The sequence below is a fragment of the Bufo bufo genome, chromosome 4, assembly GCF_905171765.1.
Source record: "Bufo bufo chromosome 4, aBufBuf1.1, whole genome shotgun sequence".
Lineage (NCBI taxonomy): Eukaryota > Metazoa > Chordata > Amphibia > Anura > Bufonidae > Bufo > Bufo bufo.
In genome coordinates, this window is record NC_053392.1 from 297,354,882 (window position 1) to 297,374,602 (window position 19,721).

The 19,721-nt window shown below is 43.2% G+C and overlaps 1 protein-coding gene across 9 annotated transcripts in view; it reads right to left on the minus strand.

Annotated features, from left to right (window-relative positions):
- SNAP91 (synaptosome associated protein 91) overlaps nt 1-19,721 on the minus strand; it is a 203,847-nt gene that overhangs the window by 94,634 nt on the left and 89,492 nt on the right. The gene's annotated exons all lie outside the window — the stretch shown is intronic.

The window sequence follows — 19,721 nt, forward strand, 5'->3', positions numbered from 1 at the left end:
ACATACTCAAAACGTTCAAAGTCCTCAGTGACAGTGGCATCTCTGCAGCCCGTCAGAAAATCCTTAACACATGACCTCCAATGATGTACAGGGAAAAGACACAAAATGGAACAGCCAGAAAAAAAGCTGTAACTGAATATTTCATTATCTATATTGATACTCGGAGGTGAAAATTAAATGGTTAAATAACGTAGAGGGATTGAATATGAAGGATCAATGGAAACTGGAATCACCAACCCAGTGGCCAAATTAGTAGCCACCTCTCTACAGAAGACGTTTAGAAGGTCAGGCCAATAAAGTCATTATCTGGCTGGTGGCACTCTGATCCGGCCCGTCTCTGCAGTCATGATGTCATCTTCAGTACAGGGCACGTTAGGAGGGAGTATCTGAGGATGGTGCTGGAAGTGGCAGTTCTTTCATTATTTTCTGACAATTCCTGCCTTACCTGGGAGGGCCTTCATTTAAAATAACTCGGACGACCCCTATAATAATAGTGAATGATTTGTACAGCGATATCTAGATGAAGTCTACATGGTCAATATGCAAAATAGCAATTGTCTACAGTCATTCCCATATTAAAAAGGGACACTAATCCAGAATCCAAACAAATAAAAAGAACATACAATATGTAACAGAATCTTCATTGCTCCTCTCCTTTCCTAGATGACCGTTGCAGACCATGAAAAATATAATAGAAAATCCATGAATTCTTCTCCTAGGCTGCAGCCATGACTTCTCCCCCCTCTCTCTTCCCCTCTGAAGCTAGTGCACGTGGCCAGGAAGTTTAGGAGGAGGGGGCTGAGTTTAGGCTTCATACTTTGCTATTACACAATGAGCGTGGGCATTTTGTTGGAAGGAATCTCTTAGTTACCAATAGTAGAAGTACAGTGCCAGACATACTGCCAATAGTCCCAGTAGTACCTCACTGACTCACAGTGGCAACAGTACAACGTTTTGTTTTTTTTGGGCAGAAGAAATCTTACTGATTGCTTATACAATGACATAAGCAGTATACGTAATGTATACCATTGTGCACACACAGAGCATCAGGACAGCAATGCTTCCATTACAGTTCTACAGCTTTCCAAAGCTCCTAAAAGGCAGATGTACCCAATTATACCATTATACTTCTGGTTTCCTATATTGCTGCATAAATAGTCACTTTTGCATTTCAGGATCTTTAGAAAGCCGTGTGACAATATATGTGGATTTATGCTGGAGACCAAACTGGGATAAAGCTTACTCATGGTCTACGCATTTATACCAAGTAAGGAAGCATCAAATACAATTTGAATGGCTGTGCAAACGACACCGTATAATTTTATCACAATGTTCAAACGAAGAGAGACATGAGAGACCAGATGATATCCTAAATATTGTGGGGATTTGCTCTGGTAAACAGGATAAGCGGACGCAGTATAGAGGCACCAACCAGTTTGTAAACCAAAAGTTCACTGTTTATTCACTGAACCAAAAAACACTTTCAAGCAAAAAAGTCACCTTACAGTATTGGTGTCAGTTCCCACCATGCGGCCTGTTCTGCCAACAAGAGTCCATCAGCAGGCTTTAGTCTGCCTGTTTCCCCTCACACTGGTCTCAGCCCTCCACCCGGCACAAGCCTCAGATCCCAATACAGAGATCCCCTCTGCATGAACCCAGCTCTTTTAAAAGGCAGCTAGGTGTTAACAAAAATCCGGACCAGCACCTGCGATCCAGTCCGGCGTTTGACCTTACCCGACTGCTAATTAGTCCAGCAGCACACACTGGGAGGAAAATACCTGCCTCCACATACAACTCCCTTTACTGTGCCACAATATGTATAAGGGAGTCACCATTATGCTGCACTCACTGGGGCACCTTAAAGCATTGCTTTGTTTGCAGCGTTTAACATCTTCAAAAGGGCGGCAAAAATGGCTGAAAAGTATACACACATCGCTCTCAGGCCCCTTTCACACGGGCGAGTATTCCGCGCGGATGCGATGCGCGAGTTGAACGCATTGCACCCGCACTGAATACCGACCCATTCATTTCTATGGGGCTGTTCACATGAGCGGTGATTTTCACGCATCACTTGTGCGTTGCGTGAAAATCGCAGCATGCTCTATATTCTGCGTTTTTCACGCAACGCAGGCCCCATAGAAGTGAATCGGGTTGCGTGAAAATCGCAAGCATCCGCAAGCAAGTGCGGATGCGGTGCGATTTTCACGCACGGTTGCTAGGAGACGATCGGGATGGAGACCCGATCATTATTTTCCCTTATAACATGGTTATAAAGGGAAAATAATAGCATTCTGAATACAGAATGCATAGTAAAATAGCGCTGGAGGGGTTAAAAAAAAAAATACAATTTGAACTCACCTTAGTCCACTTGATCGCGATGCCCGGCATCTCCTTCTGTCTCCTTTACTGAACAGGACCTGTGGGGAGCATTCATTACAGGTCAAGGACCTGTGGTGACGTCACTCCGGTCATCACATGATCTTTTACCATAGTGATGGATCATGTGATGACCGGAGTGACGTCACCACAGGTCCTTGACCTGTAATGAATGCTCACCACAGGTCCTGTTAAGTAAAGGAGACAGAAGGAGATGCCGGGCATCGCGATCAAGTGGACTAAGGTGAGTTCAAATTGTATTATTTTTTTTTTAACCCCTCCAGTGCTATTTTACTATGCATTCTGTATTCAGAATGATTGTATTATTTCCCCTTATAACATAGTTATAAGGGGAAATAATACAATCTACACAACACCTAACCCAAGCCCAAACTTCTGTGAAGAAGTCCGGGTTTGGGTACCAAACATGCGTGATTTCTCACGCGAGTGCAAAACGCATTAAAATCGCGGGTGTTCCCGTAACGCACCCGCACATTTTCCCGCAACGCCCGTGTGAAAGAGGCCTTAGGGTTTCTCTTTAAAATATAGCAGGGCACGAAAACTGGTGTAAAAAAAGCTGCAAATTATGGCACACACCATATTTATGCTATAGTTTGCAACTTTTTAAAGGGGTTTTCCAAGTGTGTTTTTTACTGATAACCTATCCTCAGGATAGGTCACTGGTATCTGATTGGATGGGGTCTCACACCAGGGAATCCCGCCGATCAGCTGTTTGAGAAGACACCACCACCACTCGCAGTAGAGCCACTGCCTTCTCTCAGCTTTTCCTAGGCCAACGACGACATTCATCGGTCCCATGGCCTAGGCGCAGCTCACCCCTATAGAAGTGAGTGGGGATGGGCTGCAATACCAAGCACAGCCTCTATACAACGTATGGAGCTGTGCTGGTAAGCTTTGAGAAGGCGGTGGCACTAATGCAGCTGATCAGTCGTCCGACCCCACTGATCAGAAAAAAAATAAAAAAAAAAACACTTGGAAAACCCCTTGAAACTTCTCACCAATTTTCAAAAGTGGTGCAATAAGTGGGCTTAGAAAGAGGGCATGGCCTTTCTGACAGATTTGCTACAATTTAAGCCAGAAGCTTGTAGAAGTAATAACTGAAACCTACGCCAGCTCACGTCTGGCTACGATTTCAGCTTCTGGGTCACAGGCAGCCAGAAGATGCTTCAAATTTATTTAGAGGCAGAGTCAGACTGGTCCACCACAGTACCAGAAGATCTTCCGGTGGGCCCAGGTTTTGATACAACAATAATAATTTGCCACTAGGTTTATTTCTTTGAATTAACACATATTAGACTTTAATCGATGATGTGGAGTTTGGACCCTGAGAATAATTTCCTCTGGGAAGCCCAAGTAACCCCAGTCAGGCCCAGTTTAGAGGCTTGCCTCTTAAATGGGTAGTTCGGGTCCAGAGCTGAACTCGGACATACCCCCATTTTCACCCAGGCGCAGGGCAAAGGCATTTTTTTCTGGAGTTCCGGTGACATACCGGGCTCTCCATGGGGCTGCCAGGAAGCCCGGTGAAGTCACCGGCACTGATGGGCGGGCTTTAGCGCTGCCCTAGCCTGTAAAACGTCTAGGGCAGCGTTAAAGCACGCCCATCATAGCCGGTGACGTCACTGAACACACTGCCGGGCGGAAGCTGTGTTATTGTAAACAAAAGATCCCATGCCCTGCGCGATCTAGCGCAGGGCAAGAGAGCGCATCGGAGCATGAGATGCTCCGATACTAACATCAGCGGGGCTGCCTGGGTGAAATTATGGGTATGTCCGGGTTCAGCTCTGAACCTGGGCAACCCCTTTAATAAATTTGGCCGATATATGAAATTCAAGTCCTAGAAAATCTTCCCCAACATGCTCTGGGTATGGCATGGTTACTGGGGTTTATTCAATTGGTTAATCTGTAGGACTTGAAAATCAAAACATATGTTACAAATGTAACAATATAAAAAAAACACACCATGAAAAAATGTTTGTAATAAGTGTTTTTTTCAAGCGTTTAAACCTGCTGCAAAGATAGTGTGCGTGAAAGTGGCCTAAGAGCGCTCCCACATGTCCTGTCTGTGCTGCGTTTTGGATGCGACAAAAAATAAATAAAAAATGCATAAAAAGGAGGAGAGAGAAAAAAAAAAAAAAAAAAAAAAAAAAAAGGGTGTGGTTTTTGCACACTTCCAGCAAGGGAAAACACACAGCAAACTTCAATGACATTAATGTAACTTAGTTTTGTAATTAATGTAATTCAGTTTAATTCAGAGTAGGACAGGTTACAGATTTTTTTAAAAAAAAGGAGCCGCAAAAATTTGCAGATGTGTGCAGGGCTCCATAAAAATAAATGGGACCGTGTGCTAACCGCAAAAATGTGAATAAGAAACAGAAGAAAAATCCGGATGTGTGCATGAGACCTAAAGGAATAAATTCAGAAGGGTTCACATGCACCAAACCGTTAGTCTTACATTACTGTCTGCCAATTAACAAGACGGAGACGACCATTTCTGTAACATCTCCTGAGTCGTTAGCAGAATGCTAATAATAGAGGCTGTGGAGACAGCACAGGCCTCCGGAGTAATGCAGTCTCCACATACAACCCCATCCTTCAGGCTTTTAGAGACCACAAGCCACGGTGTGTAACAGGCCTGACACTATGTACATCAACATCTTATTCCGGTGGAAGCCTGCCATGGAACTCCGCAGAATCATCCTCATTAAATATTAGAAAATGTGCAAGAACAGGAACCCAGAGGAGTTTTATCAAGGTTAACGTTGGTTCAGTCTTCCCTTTATAGCTCCGATCCACAGCACTGCTATGGGCTCTTCAAATAGACAGGGAATCCATTACTCTGCAAATGGATTGCGTATTCTGTAGGAATTGGAGGCACAGTGCAAGCAACTCCCTGATGTGGGCAGCAGTAGCTGGTGAATCAGCTACACCGGCAGATCCTCGAAGGGTTAAAAAAAAAAAAAAGAAGCAACGGCTCATAATTTTTTTTTTTTAGCCTTGCAAATTCTCATTTGTGGGTTTTTTTCCCAAGGTCCTGGTCTGTATTACAATTTTTCGCAATGATGATGTTCACTCATATGATTAGTGGAGTTGTATTAATAAAGATGCATTCATACAAAGGTGTGGTACTAGATTTTTCTCTCTTTTGCGGTTGGTTTTATATGCTGTAATATGGCTCAGTTCACATTATGCTGTGGTGACTCGAATAAATTTTGTGCATGCGCAGGGAAAGCCCATGGTGCATGCGCCAACCGTAGCCACAGGCCTCCATTCATCCGCAGAGACCAGAAGCGTCTTCTTTTAGCCTCTGGGGGAGAGGCATGCATTTGCATTTTATTTTTTTTCCCAACTTTTGTAAAGTGCACCTGTTACCCTTAAAATGCTGTAGGTAACAATCCACAGAGCAGGAGGAGCTGAGCTGACTGATGGTATATAGTATGCATTTTATGGGAAAATATTTAATACAACTTGACATTTATCTAAATCTCTGCCCATTCTGGGTCCAGTGGGTGGTCCTACTCAGTGAGCGACCAACCACTGTACTCCTAAGCCTAGAACGGGCAGAGATTTAGATAAATATAAAATTCTAATAAATTATTTGCTCTGTAACCTGCTACTTACAGCATATTTCATTTGACAGGTTCCTTTTAGCTGTATAGGCAAATGCAGCAGACTACACTTACCTACACTGTGGCCATCGGCCAATACATACCTCTGATTTTCCTATATATTAGTATGAAGCAACATGTCCACATCCTGTTTCCTTGTCAAGACCATCATGCCAGTGTATATAGGCACAGTTTTATCATCAACATTTTTCCCATGTTTTGCAAAAATCAACAAAAAAAATAAAAAAATCAACATTTTTTTTACATGATCATCAACATTTACATGGGGGATTTTCAAAAGTTTATAATTACTCAACCTAGACCACTCAAAGGAATCAATAACATGTACTGATCAGCCATAATATTAAACCCCGAGGACCCTAGGTCTGCCAGCAAAACATGGCCCAGATCTCTACTACAAGAATTTGCTGAGGGGGCTGGGGGAAGATCTGAATTTAACCCTGAACCCCACTTTGGACTCATCTACGGGTGCCTCTGCTACCTCCCACCTGGCTCGGAGACGAGGTAAGGTTTCTTTAACATCCCTAGGCTTGGCAGATGTCTGGAGGTCCCTACACCCCACCGGCAAAGACTACACCTTCTACTCAGTGGCACATCGCTCATACCAGCGCCTCGACTACCTATTCCTACCGTATCACCGTCTAACTTCATGTAAAAAGGTTGAAATAGGCAGCTTATTGCTCTCAGATCAAGCTCCAGTTTATTTTACACCCAAACAATTCTAGATGCCCATGAGCAACTGGAGGTTGAATGAGACGCTACTAGATGATCCAGAACATACAAAAAAAAAATTATCAGGTTTGATTGAGGTGAACTTCACTATAAACTCTACACCAGAAGCAAAAGCCGGTCTGGTATGAGAGGCCCACAAGGCTGTAACCAGGGGTCATTTAATATCACTAGGAGCTTCTCTCAAAAAGAAAAAAGAGAACATAAAGTGGTAGAACTATATAAACAAATTCAGGAAATGGAATCTTTACATAAAAAACACCTATCGGACACCACATTAGAGCAGTTAAATCACCTAAGATCCACACTCAAAAATATATTGAATTCATAGACTGCCAAACTATATCTCTAAGCGAGATTTAAATATTACGCCCACGGTGAAAAAGCTTCCAACTTCATGCTATCCCAAATTAAAGAGGAAATCCTGTGCCTACATACACTCGATTAAAACAGCGTCTTCTTCCCTTCTTTTGACAACAGAGGAGATATCTATTCGTTTTAAGGAATTTTATGAAAACCTTTATTATATCAGACAACCCCCCCCCAGCAAACAGGAGAGGGAAGGGAGGGAAGAATGAGTACCACCCGCTTGCTACATATCATAAGACACGCCTCTCGACGATCTGTGCCTTTAATCCTACTGGGCACGGACGCCAAAAAGGCGTTTGATCGCATAGACTGGACTTTCATGCAACGGGGTTTACATAGTTTTGGGATCCCAGAACAATTTATTTTGTCTATTATGGCAATGTATAAAGAGCCATCTGCTAAAGTCATGGTAAATGGATCCTTCTCACCTCCCTTTAACATCACCAATGGAACTCGTCAGGGTTGCCCCCTCTGCCCCTTGCTTTTTGTCTTGACAGTGAAATGCCTATTTCAAGCTATCAAACAGGATGACAGAATCCAGGGGATACATCTCCAAGGGGTCCAACATCAACTAGCTGCGTTTGCAGATGACCTGTTGGTGATTATTACGAACCCTGAAAGTGCCTTCCCAGCGATTAAGGCGATATTTGACCATTTCGGGCAAACGTCCAACTTTGTAATAAATCCCTCTAAATCACAGGTGCTAAACATGACAGACTTACAGCAGCAAAAAACTTCAGAACTTCTTACTCCATATAAGTGGTCGAACAACTCCATGAAATTTCTGGGAGTCAACATTACATTGGATCTTTCACATCTATATACTGATAATTTCCAGAGCCTACCACAGAACATCAAAAGTTTGCTGGACTCATGGGAAATCCCTTTCACCTCATGGTTCGGCAGGCGTTCCTTGATCAAAACAATAATTCTACCTAAAATACTTTACCATCTACAAACTCTCCCTATCCCTCTCCCACAATCTTTTACACAACTAAAGGTCCACTCCATACTATGAAGGTTTCTATGGAGTAAAAAGAAATCTAGGCTTAAACATTCCTATACCATTCAACGTACGAGACACGGAGGCATGGGACTTCCAGACTTCTTGTATTACAAAGCCATACAGGGTAGGAGATGCATGCAATGGCTTCGGCCACACACTGATCGCTTGGATATCCAAGCGGAATCTTCCTTCTTACAGATTCCCCTAAGAGCTTTATTGCTCTTAGAAGGGAAAAATGCCCGGGTTGATATCAACAATCCAATCACACAAAACACGATTAAGTTGTAGAAGTCCAGCCTTGGCCCTTTATTATTATCTATCCCTCTCTCTCCTTTAATACAGATCAGAGATATTCTCTGGGACTCGTCCCTCCACTTTAGACACACCCTTACAGAAACAATTACAAATATCACAATCCCATTGATAGATTTAACTGACCCTCAGGGTGGGTTGACAGATGATTGGGAGTCTCAGGACAAGATATTGTCAATGTCCATAACCCACTGTTTACATATCAAACATTACCTCAATACTTTCCTACCTATACCATGGCAAGAACCCACAAAGTTTGAGAAGGAAATTCTCCTAATCCGAGAACCCATGATTTATATATATATATATATATATATATATATATACACACACATACACACATATATACACTGGTTAGGTGGCCCAGGCCAGGCCGGCTGTTTTCAAATTTGTTGAAAGATGGGAGGAGGACCTACAAATACAATCTAATCGGAATAATCTTCAAAGGTGTCTCACTTTAACCCCCCGAATCTCATCGTGTGTTACATTACAGGAGAACTACTACAAAGTCCTCACGCGCTGGTATTACACCCCTGAAACATCACATAAGATATACCCAGAAGTAAGCCAGCTGTGTTGGCGATGCGGGATGAAAGTGGGTCATACTTACACATATGGTGGGATTGTCAGGTGATCTTCCCTTACTGGAGTGAAATATGCCGAGTCCTTTCCAGTGTCTGTAGGACCAGTATTACCCCCTCTCCACAAGTATGCCTGTTGGGCCTGCTAGCTACACCAGAACTCTAATAACGCATATACTAGCAGTAGCAAGAATCCTCATTGCCTCACATTGGCTGAAAGATTCAGCTCCTCTAATAGATAACTGGATTGAGAAATGTGATGATATCTACAGGATGGAACAAATAGCGGTATGGGAGACCAGACAAACAACCACATTCACTAAGATATGGAGACCATGGACTGAGTACCGTGGTTTTTCTTCCCAAAAAACTCTGTATCGGATATCAGAGGTCGTCTCTGCAGGATGGGAATACTTCCTTTAGAACCCCCCCCCCCCACCCCCTCCAGTGTTCACATATGTTGGTTTATCTTTCTATAATAACGCTTGCTACTGTTTGTTTAAATTGGCCCTTTACTTAAAGGATAACTGTCACATTTAAACCCTAATTTTAATTTTCATATATGTAGTTAGTAATAACATGATATTCCAGAATCAGTTACTATTAGACTGACTTACCCCATATTTAATAAGATTCAGCCCTTCGCAACCAGTCTGCATAAAACTGCAATTTCACTATTCAGTTAAGATGGCCGCCACTGCCCTCACCCTGAGGCTAATCCCGCCTGCCCTCACTAGCCAGTAACAATAGACCCCCAAAAGTGTCATTAACCAGAGCCCTCCCCCTAAGGGTTAATCTCCTGCAGCACAAAGGGGTCCTCTTACCACATGTTGCTTTCATTTATACACTGAGCAGACGGCAGATCTCCCTTCCCTGTTGTGCGCTGCTCCAACTCTGCATTCTCCAGCTCTGCTGAGTGAGGGAGCGTCTGCCAAGCGCAGGGACAGGGAGAAGTGCACACAGCCCAGGCACTGTTTTCAGCTGCTGGGGAGGACCTGGCTTTAATCATTTACTTACAGTCCCTGGCTGTCAGTAATGTGACCTTGCATCGGACCATGCCTAGCAACCCTATTTTAAGCACAGGTAAAAGTAGGCAATACAGGGAACAAAAATGTGGAATTAAGGGGTAATTGAATACACAGTGAAAAGTTGAAATAGGGCCACCAAGGTGATATTAAATCACAACAATACAATACCCCCAAAAAAATAAAAATACGACAGTTATCCTTTAATATGTATCAGAACCTATATTGTAACATGTAGCACTGAAGTGCTTTAATAAAAATAGGTTTTAAAATAAAATAGAACATGGCCCAGATCATCACACTGCTGCCAGCTTTCCTCCTTCCCATAGGACATCCTGGTGCTATGACTTCTCCTGGAAAGTAATGCACATGCACCCGCCCATCCACATGAGGTGGTCCATCAGACCAGGCCATCTTCTCCTGCTCCATTTCTGGGGAAGCTTTCACAAATTTGTATACACTACAGTAGAATTTAAAGGGGTATTCACCTCTGGAACCCACATCTACCCCTAGAACAGGGTCTTCCAACTGGGGCTGAGGCTGATCTGAATGGAGAGGTGCCCATCCAATAGCTTCTATGGGAGACAGAAAGGATCCCAGCACACTCACTGTTATTTTGCGTATTGGCATTTGGCACCGGCCATTCAGTTATCACAGTAAATCCTCTTTGGTTTTACATAGGACTGCCAAAAAAAAAAGTTCAAATGCCGCAGGTAAAATGCAGTCCTAGTTAAATGACTAAATCAGCACTGCTACATCTGTTTTTACACAGGCTTCCTGTTTGTCATTGTCCTCTGCCTGTATTACAGATACAATAATCTGTGCTATTTTCATACATAATAAATGAAAAAGAGCTACACGTGATCAATATAAGAAAAGAAAAACTTTGCCTCGTTTGCAGTTTATACTGACGACACATGAAAGGGCTCTGCAATTACGGAATCACTTAAACAAGCCTTTCAGGTGAAGTGACTAGAAGGATCTCGCTGGCAATGTGTCGACTGCTGCAGTACAAATATTTTACTAGTAAAGATTTTCTGAATGAGGGCTAATGTATGACTGAACAATCGATGCATTCATAGGCACACGCTTCCAATGAGCTGGCTGCAGGCGTAGCTGCTGCCTCCTGGTAGGCATCGTCTCCTTCCAAGAATAAAACTTTTTTATTTTTCCGTCTACGTAGCTTGTTTTTTAGTTGTAGTTTTTAAATGGTGTAATTCTGGGGTACACATAGCTTTCTGATCACATAGATTTCTGGGAGGGAGATGGGAAAATTTTACAGCATTCATTTTTTGGTATAAATAAAATAATCTCTTTATTCTCTGGGTCAGTACGATTACAGCGATACCAAATACATATAGCTTTTTTTTATATTTTACTAGTTTTGTTCAATAAAACCCCTTTTATTAAAAGGAAGAAAATCTTTTTGCATCGCCGCTTCCCAAGGCCCATAACTTTTTTATTTTTCTTTCTATGGAGTTGTGAGGGCTTGACTTTTGCGGGATGACTTGTAGTTTTCATTGGTATTATTTTGGGGTAATTTACGCTTTTTGATAGCTTGTTATTAAGTTTTTTCAGTGGCAACTAAGAATAAATGACCAATTCTGTCATTGTATTAAGTTTTTTTTTTTTACATCGTTCATTGCAGGGGATAATTTACATGATATTTGTGTAGTGTAGGTCATTACGGATGTGGCGATACCAAACATAAGAGGGAGATTTCATTTTTGCTATTTTTTTCATTGAAAAGCGTATTTTCAATGAAAAAAAAAAAGCGTCTTTTTATTGGATTATTTTTTTTTTAATCACAAGGGGTCTATAACAGACAATATTCTGATTGCTTTTAAAATACAACACACTATCCCTATAGTGCAGGGATGGCAAACCTGCGGCTCTCCAGCTGTTGCAAAACTACAACTCCCAGCATGCCCAGACAGCCTACAGCAGGGCATGGTGGAAATTGTAGTTTTACAACAGCTGGAGAGCCGCAGGTTGGCCAGCCCTGCTATAGTGCATTGCATCTTAAGGTGAGTGCTGTTAGAGCAGGAGCGCGGCTCTCATGTGAGAGCCGAGCCCCGGCTCTTTGGGGGACCCAGCCCAAAGCCCCTTAGTGACTGCCGTACAAAGGCATATTGGTGGTCACTAAGGGGTTAATGGTGTGTTCATAGAAACATAGAATGTGTCGGCAGATAAGAACCATTTGGCCCATCTAGTCTGCCCAATGTACTGAATACTATGAATAGCCCCTGGCCCTATCTTATATGAAGGATGGCCTTATGCCTATCCCATGCATGCTTAAACTCCTTCACTGTATTCGCAGCTACCACTTCTGCAGGAAGGCTATTCCATGCCTCCACTACTCTCTCAGTAAAGTAATACTTCCTTATATTACTTTTAAACCTTTGCCCCTCTAATTTAAAACTGTGTCCTCTTGTGGTAGTTTTTCTTCTTTTAAATATTCTCTCCTCCTTTACCGAGTTGATTCCCTTTATGTATTTAAAAGTTTCTATCATATCCCCTCTGTCTCTTCTTTCTTCCAATCTATACATATTGGAAGAAAGAAGAGACATGTATGGGCTTGCCTACTAGCAGCATTTTCCTATGCACCCACTGCACCAACTGACTAGTTTGACATAAAGGGGTTGCACAGCAATTTATATTGATGACCTATTGTCTTGACTTATTAATAGGTCATCAATATCTGATTGGCCGCGGTCTGACACCCCCGCCAATCAGCTGTTTGAGGAGAAGGAGGCGAACCAGGCTTGCGTGCGTCGCCTTCTCATATCCTAGCGATATGCACCCATTTTCACAGATTGGTATACCCCCCATAATGACCCAACACCTCACACAGGTTATACTTACCCTGCTCCCTGGCACCGCCTTTGCTCTTGATGGCACGGCCAACACTGCATCTCCCTGTTGCACAGATCAAAACATCTGGCTAGGATGGGGTGGCGCGGGGCAGCCAATAGCAGGCCACGATGGGGACGTTATTACACCCCCGATGCTAGGAAGGCTCGTCCCCGTCGCGGCCTGCTATTGGCTGCCCCCCCACCTCCATGCGATGGGGAGATGTAGTGTCGGCAGTGCGGGCATCAGCAGATACGCGGATGTCAGGGAGCGGGTCAAGTAACCTATATGAGGTGCCTGGGCATTAGGGGGCTCATTAAAGAGGTTGGATAACCCGATAAGGTCTTAAATTGATACGTAGCGCAAGATGGTCACTGACCTTTAAAAATTAAATAAAATTTATAAATCAATTGTACAGGTCAATATAAGAAACAGTAATATCTTACCAGAGAAAAATGCATCTTTCTTTGCCTCCTTAGGCTACTTTCACACTTGCGGCAGAGAGATCCGGCAAGCAGTTCCGTTGCCGGAACTGCCTGCCGGATCAGGCAAAATGTATGCTAACTGATGGCATTAGTAAGACTGATCAGGATCCTGATCAGTCTTAAAAATGCCTGATCAGTCGAAAAAAACCATTGAAAATGCCGGATCTGTCTTTCCGGTGTCATCCGGCAAAAACGGATCCGGCATATATTTTTTCACCCTATTTTCAGTCTGCGCATGCGCATACCGGAAGGACGGATCCGGCATTCCGAATGCCGGATCCGGCACTAATACATTCCTATGGGAAAAAATGCCGGATCCGGCATTCAGGCAAGTCTTCAGTTTTTTTAGCCGGAGATAAAACCGTAGCATGCTACGGTTTTCTCTTTTTCCTGATCAGTCAAAACGACTGAACTGAAGACATCCTGATGCATCCTGAACGGATTACTCTCCATTCAGAATGCATGGGGATACAACTGATCAGTTCTTTTCCGGTATAGAGCCCCTGTGACGGAACTCTATGCCGGAAAAGAAAAACGCAAGTATGAAAGTAGCCTAAGGCCTCTTTCACACTTGCGTTGTCCGGATCCGGCATGTACTCCACTTGCCGGAATTACACGCCGGATCCGGAAAAAACGCAAGTGTACTGAAAGCATTTGAAGACGGATCCGTCTTCAAAATGCGTTCAGTGTTAATATGGCAGCCAGGACGCTATTAAAGTCCTGGTTGCCATAGTAGGAGCGGTCCCGACGACGGAACTCTATGCCGGAAGAAAAGAACGCAGGTGTGAAAGAGCCCTTAAACAAACATTTTCAGCTTAGGTACTTTCACACTTGCGTTTGGTGTGGATCCATTCAGATAATACAACCGCCTGCATCCGTTCAGAACGGATCCGGTTGTATTATCTGTAACATAACCAAGACGGATCAGTCTTGAACACCATTGAAAGTCAATGGAGGACGGATCCGTTTTCTATTGTGTCAGAGAAAACGGATCCGTCCCTATTGACTTACATTGTGTCTAAGGGCAGATCCGTTTGGCTCCATTTCGTCAGACGGAAACCAAAACGTTGCAAGCAGGTGTCCGCCTCCAGAGCGGAATGGAGACTGAACGGAGGCAAACTGATGCATTCTAAAGCGGATCCTTTTCCATTCAGAATGCATTAGGCAAAACTGATCCGTTTTAGACCGCTTGTGAGCCCTGAACGGATCTCACAAACGGAAAGCCAAAACGCCAGTGTAATTGCTCGGGTACCCTCCCACAGGGGAAAGTGCCTGAAGTGCCTCAGGGTTGCCAGTCATTGGTTGGTGACGATTAGGGTGCGTGGGATTGGCTGGTAAAATGTGAAGCAGGTGCACACTACGGCCAGCAGGCCGAAGCCTGCCTGGAGTGCCAAATCAGACCTAGCGGGAAGACAACAGGAGGCAGGGGTCCAGGCCATCAGGAGAGGTGAGAAAAATAGCAGCGGCTTGCAGCCACCGCTTTAACATTTATGTTTATTAGAGCACCACTGTTCTAGAAGACCTGTGGAGTCTCAAGACTTATTTAAATTCCTAAGATGCTTGCATAGCAATAACTTCATAAAGATCGACTTATGTACCGAGACCTCTAAAGCAACGTGTGAAAATGTTTTACTACAAAATCTGGATTCTTGAGTGTTCTTTTACCCTGTAGCCATATTCAGACACGTTACATCCACAAGGGCATATCTGCATCCTCGATACATTACAGAAAAAAAAATATATATTAGATTTATTTATGCTGGTTAAAATGTTCGATGCACACACTAGGAAGGTCACATACAGAAGAGTGCTTCGTTTTTTAAAACCGTTTTTCTGGAAAATAGCATTTATCACCCTTCTACAAAATCCATAGCATTACAACAGCAGCAAAAATAAAAATAAAAAATCTCATCCACATGCTGCGGATTATGGATTTCTACGGTGGCTTTCACCTTTTGCAATGCAAAGAGTGCAATCTAAGGAAGATCTGCAGAATTAATGTATCAAAATTTACAGCCGACCCACCACTTGTGTATATAGCCCCATGACCCAAGAGTATATTCACTCACATTTGGTTTGCAGAAACCCATCCATGTGCTATAGAAACAACCCTATTCAAATATAAGGCTTATGGGGGAGATTTATCAAACTATTGTAAAGTAGAGCCCACAGCAACCAATCAGATACCACCTTTCATTTTCCTATATCTACACTGCTTCTCAGTTGGAGAAACACACTGTGCATTCTCACAGCGTCTGTGCAGTCACAGTGTACAAGCGCTAAGGGGTTTCAATAGAGGTGGATGAATAACTTGTCTCATAACAAGCCCCTCTTAGGCCCCCTTCACACGAGCGAGATTTCCGCGCGGGTGCAATTCGTGACGTGAACGCATAGCAGCCGCACTGAATCCTGACCCATTCATATCAATGGGTCTGTGTATATGAGCATTTTTTTTTTCCACACAAGTTCTGCGTTGGGTAAAAAACACGGCATGTCCTATATTCAGCGTTTTTCACACAGCCCTGGCCCCATAGAAGTGAATGTGGCTTCAGTGAAAAACGCATTGTATCCGCAAGCAGGTGCGGATACTGATGGTTGCTAAGAGATGTTGTTTGTAAACCTTCAGTTTTTTTATCACGCGCGTGAAAAACGCATCAAAACTAGGGTTGAGCGAACCCGAACTGTAAAGTTCGGGTTCGTACCGAACTTTAGTTTTTTTTATTTTCAATCATTTTTATTGAATATTTTCAACATATGCGATGAGAAAAGCACCATCAGATACATAGAAGGTAGCTGGTCATAAATATAGGTACACATAGATGGCGATGCATTACATTCCGCGGTAGATCAGTTAATACAAGTAAACAAGTATTAAAGAATAACAGAAAGTAACTGAAAATAACTGAAAATAATAGAAAATAGTCATTGCCTTGATAGAGAATAACATTACAGTCATACCATGTTCAGACAGCACTATAGTGATACGTCATAGGGTTGGCCTGGGGATCTGGGCATGAACCGCATCCATGACTCCCATTGATACAAGAACCTATCCACTCTATGTTCCTTATAAGCCATAGCTTTTTCGTACGCACAGTTGTTATGAACTCTGGCTAAAATTTCAGCCTCAGACGGGACAGTTGCTGACTTCCAATATTTAGTTAGCGCTAATTTTGTGACCAGCAGCAAATGCGCCACCGGGATTCTGCACTTAGGTGGGACTTCTCGTATACCCCTGAAGAACAGAGCCATGTTCACGCTTTTATTGACCATAATACCACAAAACTTAGAGGCTATCACGAACATGTCTGACCAGATTTTTTATATCAAAGGGCACTCCCAAAGGATGTGCAGCAATGTACCAGAACAACCGCATCCACGCCAACAGAGATGAGACGTGCCAGGGTAGATTTTGCTCAGTCTGTCAGGGGTATAGTACCATCTCAGACATGACTTAACGGCTGCTTCATATAAAGTTGTGCTACGAAATGTCTTGGAGATGAATCTGAATATTTCAATCCAGACTAACTAAGGTATAGTTATATTTAGTTCCCTATCCAACGCTAAAAGTGGCGTAGATTTGGAAAAGGTGGATTTCAAGCCAAGAGCTTGATACAGCGATCCAATCCCCTCTTTACGGTCAGGATGTGTTTGCCGGGCCCGTACCTCAAAAATCCCCTTATGTGCAATCACTTGGTAAGGCGATTTCGATTGTAGGAGGTGCCTAACCTGCAAGAATTAGAAAAAAAATCTCCCCTGGGTATTATAAATTCCTCCTGGAGCCACTAAAGGATTTTAAGGAGCCATTATTGTAAAGCTGACTAAAAGTGCTTATACCTAAGGGGCCCCCATGACGATAGGTCTAACCCAGGAATATGTAATTCCACTAACTGCAAAGGTGCCGTTTCCAACAATGAGGGTGGAGTCGGAGTACAGTTTTTGTGAAATAAACACCAATGATATAGTGAGGTTTTCATCACAAGAGGTAAAGGCAAAATCCTAGATTTGGAGACGCTTAAGCTATCAATCAGAAGGGCTTTGAGATGGCCACGGGGCTGACGTAGATTCTATTTGTACCCATGGAGTTTGAACATCCAGTATCCACTATTTCTTCAGCACCTGGTTCTGAGTGGCCAGGAAGTAATCCCTAAGATTAGGAAGGTTAAGACCTCCATTAATTTTACTTTTTGTGAGAGTACTTGTAGCAATACGGGGCCTACTTCCAGACCACACAAAGATGCTGAGCAGGCCTTGTGCCTTCTTGAAAAAGAAGTTGGGAACTTTTATGGGGACCATTCTAAAGATAAACAGAAGCTTTGGCAAAACAAACATTTGGAAGGTCGCAATGCGTCCAACCCAGGATATTTCATACTTGCTATATGAGGCTAAGTCTTGTTTAATCATCTCCAGCAGGGGAAGATAGTTAACCCTGAACAGATTAGGAAGGGTCGGAGGTAGATTTATACCCAGATATTTAATACTATCCTGTCTCCAATCAAATGAAAAGGCGATCTTTAGGGAATCTACCAGGTTGCTTACCATATTTAAAGGGAGAATCTGGGATTTGGATTAATTGACTTTATAGTATGATAATCGACCATATTCTTTAATAGAAAGTGCTACCGGAAGGGCAATTTGAGGTGATGAAAGTGTCATGAGCACATCATCTGCATACATAGAGATGCAGTGCTTGCACCTCCCAATCTGGATTCCAGGAATATCTGGGCCGAGTCTAATGGCCTGAGCCAGAGGTTCCATTGCCAGGATGAATATCAAGGGAGAAAGGGGACACCCTTGACGTGTGCCATTAGTCAAGGGAAATGACCCAGATAATGCCCCGTTAATGAATACTTTGGCTGAGGGATTGGAATAAAGGGCTCTCACTGCCTCTATGAACGCCTCCCCCAGTCCCATTATTTTCAACACAGTGAAGGCGAATGACCAGTTCAATCGGTCAAACGCCTTCTCTGCGTCTAGGGCCACCAGCAACGCACTAGTCCCTTTACGATTAATAGTATCTATGATGTTCAGAATCCTGCGGGAGTTATCAGTAATCTGCCTACCCTTGACAAATACTGTCTGATCAGCAGATGTAAGGAGTGGTATAATGTCTGATAATCTAGTTGCTAAAACCTTAGCATAAATCTTCAAGTCTGTGTTAAACAGGGATATAGGTCTAAAATTCTGGGGTCTATCTGGCGTTTTACCTGGTTTTGGCCGTGCTACTATAGTATCAGATAGCATCTCGGCTGGAAGTGAACCCTCTGTAAATGCTTTATTAAAGACCGGCAAAAGGTGGGGGATAAGCTGGTCTTGAAAGGTATTGTAGTAAATATTGGTCAGACCATCTGGGCCAGGGGACTTGCTAGGATGAAGTGAGGATATGGCTTTAGCTATCTCAAAGGTACTGATAGGGTTGGACAGTATATTCCTTTGATGGTCGTTTAGGGCTGGGAGGTTTAATTTCTCTAGATAAGAGCTAATCTCAAGGGGCGATATGGATTCTATCTCAGGGGAATCTTTTAAAAATTGTATAGTGCCGAATAATATTCTACAAATTGATCTGCCATAGCCTTAGGGTCATAAATCTTATGCCCTTTAGTCGGGTGAACCAGGTGAGGGATTCTGGCTTTGGCGGCTCTCATTTTTAGGCGGCAGGCTAATAGTTTCCCTGCTTTGTTATCCTGTGAGTAGTAGCGTGCCTTGGAGGCCCTCAGGTTTTTTTCAAATGTAAAGAGAAGACATTCCCTGAGTTGCGTTCTCAGGGCATGTATTTGGGCCATCCTTTCTGTAGAAAGGGAGGATTTATTTAGGGATTCTAGGGATGCAAGTTGGGAAAGTATGGCATTTAGTTTCTGTTCTCTTAGTTTTTTCGCCTGGTGACCCAGTTTGATGAAAATGCCTCTAATGTAGGCCTTGTGGGCATTCCATAGGCTACATGGATTGGAGACGGAGCCCACATTCAACTCAAAATAGTTAGTTAGTGCGCTATTGATTTCTGCCTTATATCCTGGGTTGGAGATAATGTACGGGCTACATCGCCAGAGGGTTTCTCGTACATTATGTTTCCTGAATTGACAGGGAGATAGCAGCATGGTCAGACCATTTTATTACTTCCACCGTGGACTGCGTGGCCAGCTGTAGGAGTGATCTACTGACCAAAAAAAGGTCTATGCGGGAGTATGAATTGTGCACGTGTGAAAAAAAGGAGTAATCCCTTTCAGATGCATGTTGAATTCTCCATATGTCATACAGCTCTTCACGTCTCAAAAGAGGGTTAAGCCTTAAAAAAACTCCCCAATGAATAAAAGTCCTGGGCCAGACGGCTTACCAGTTTT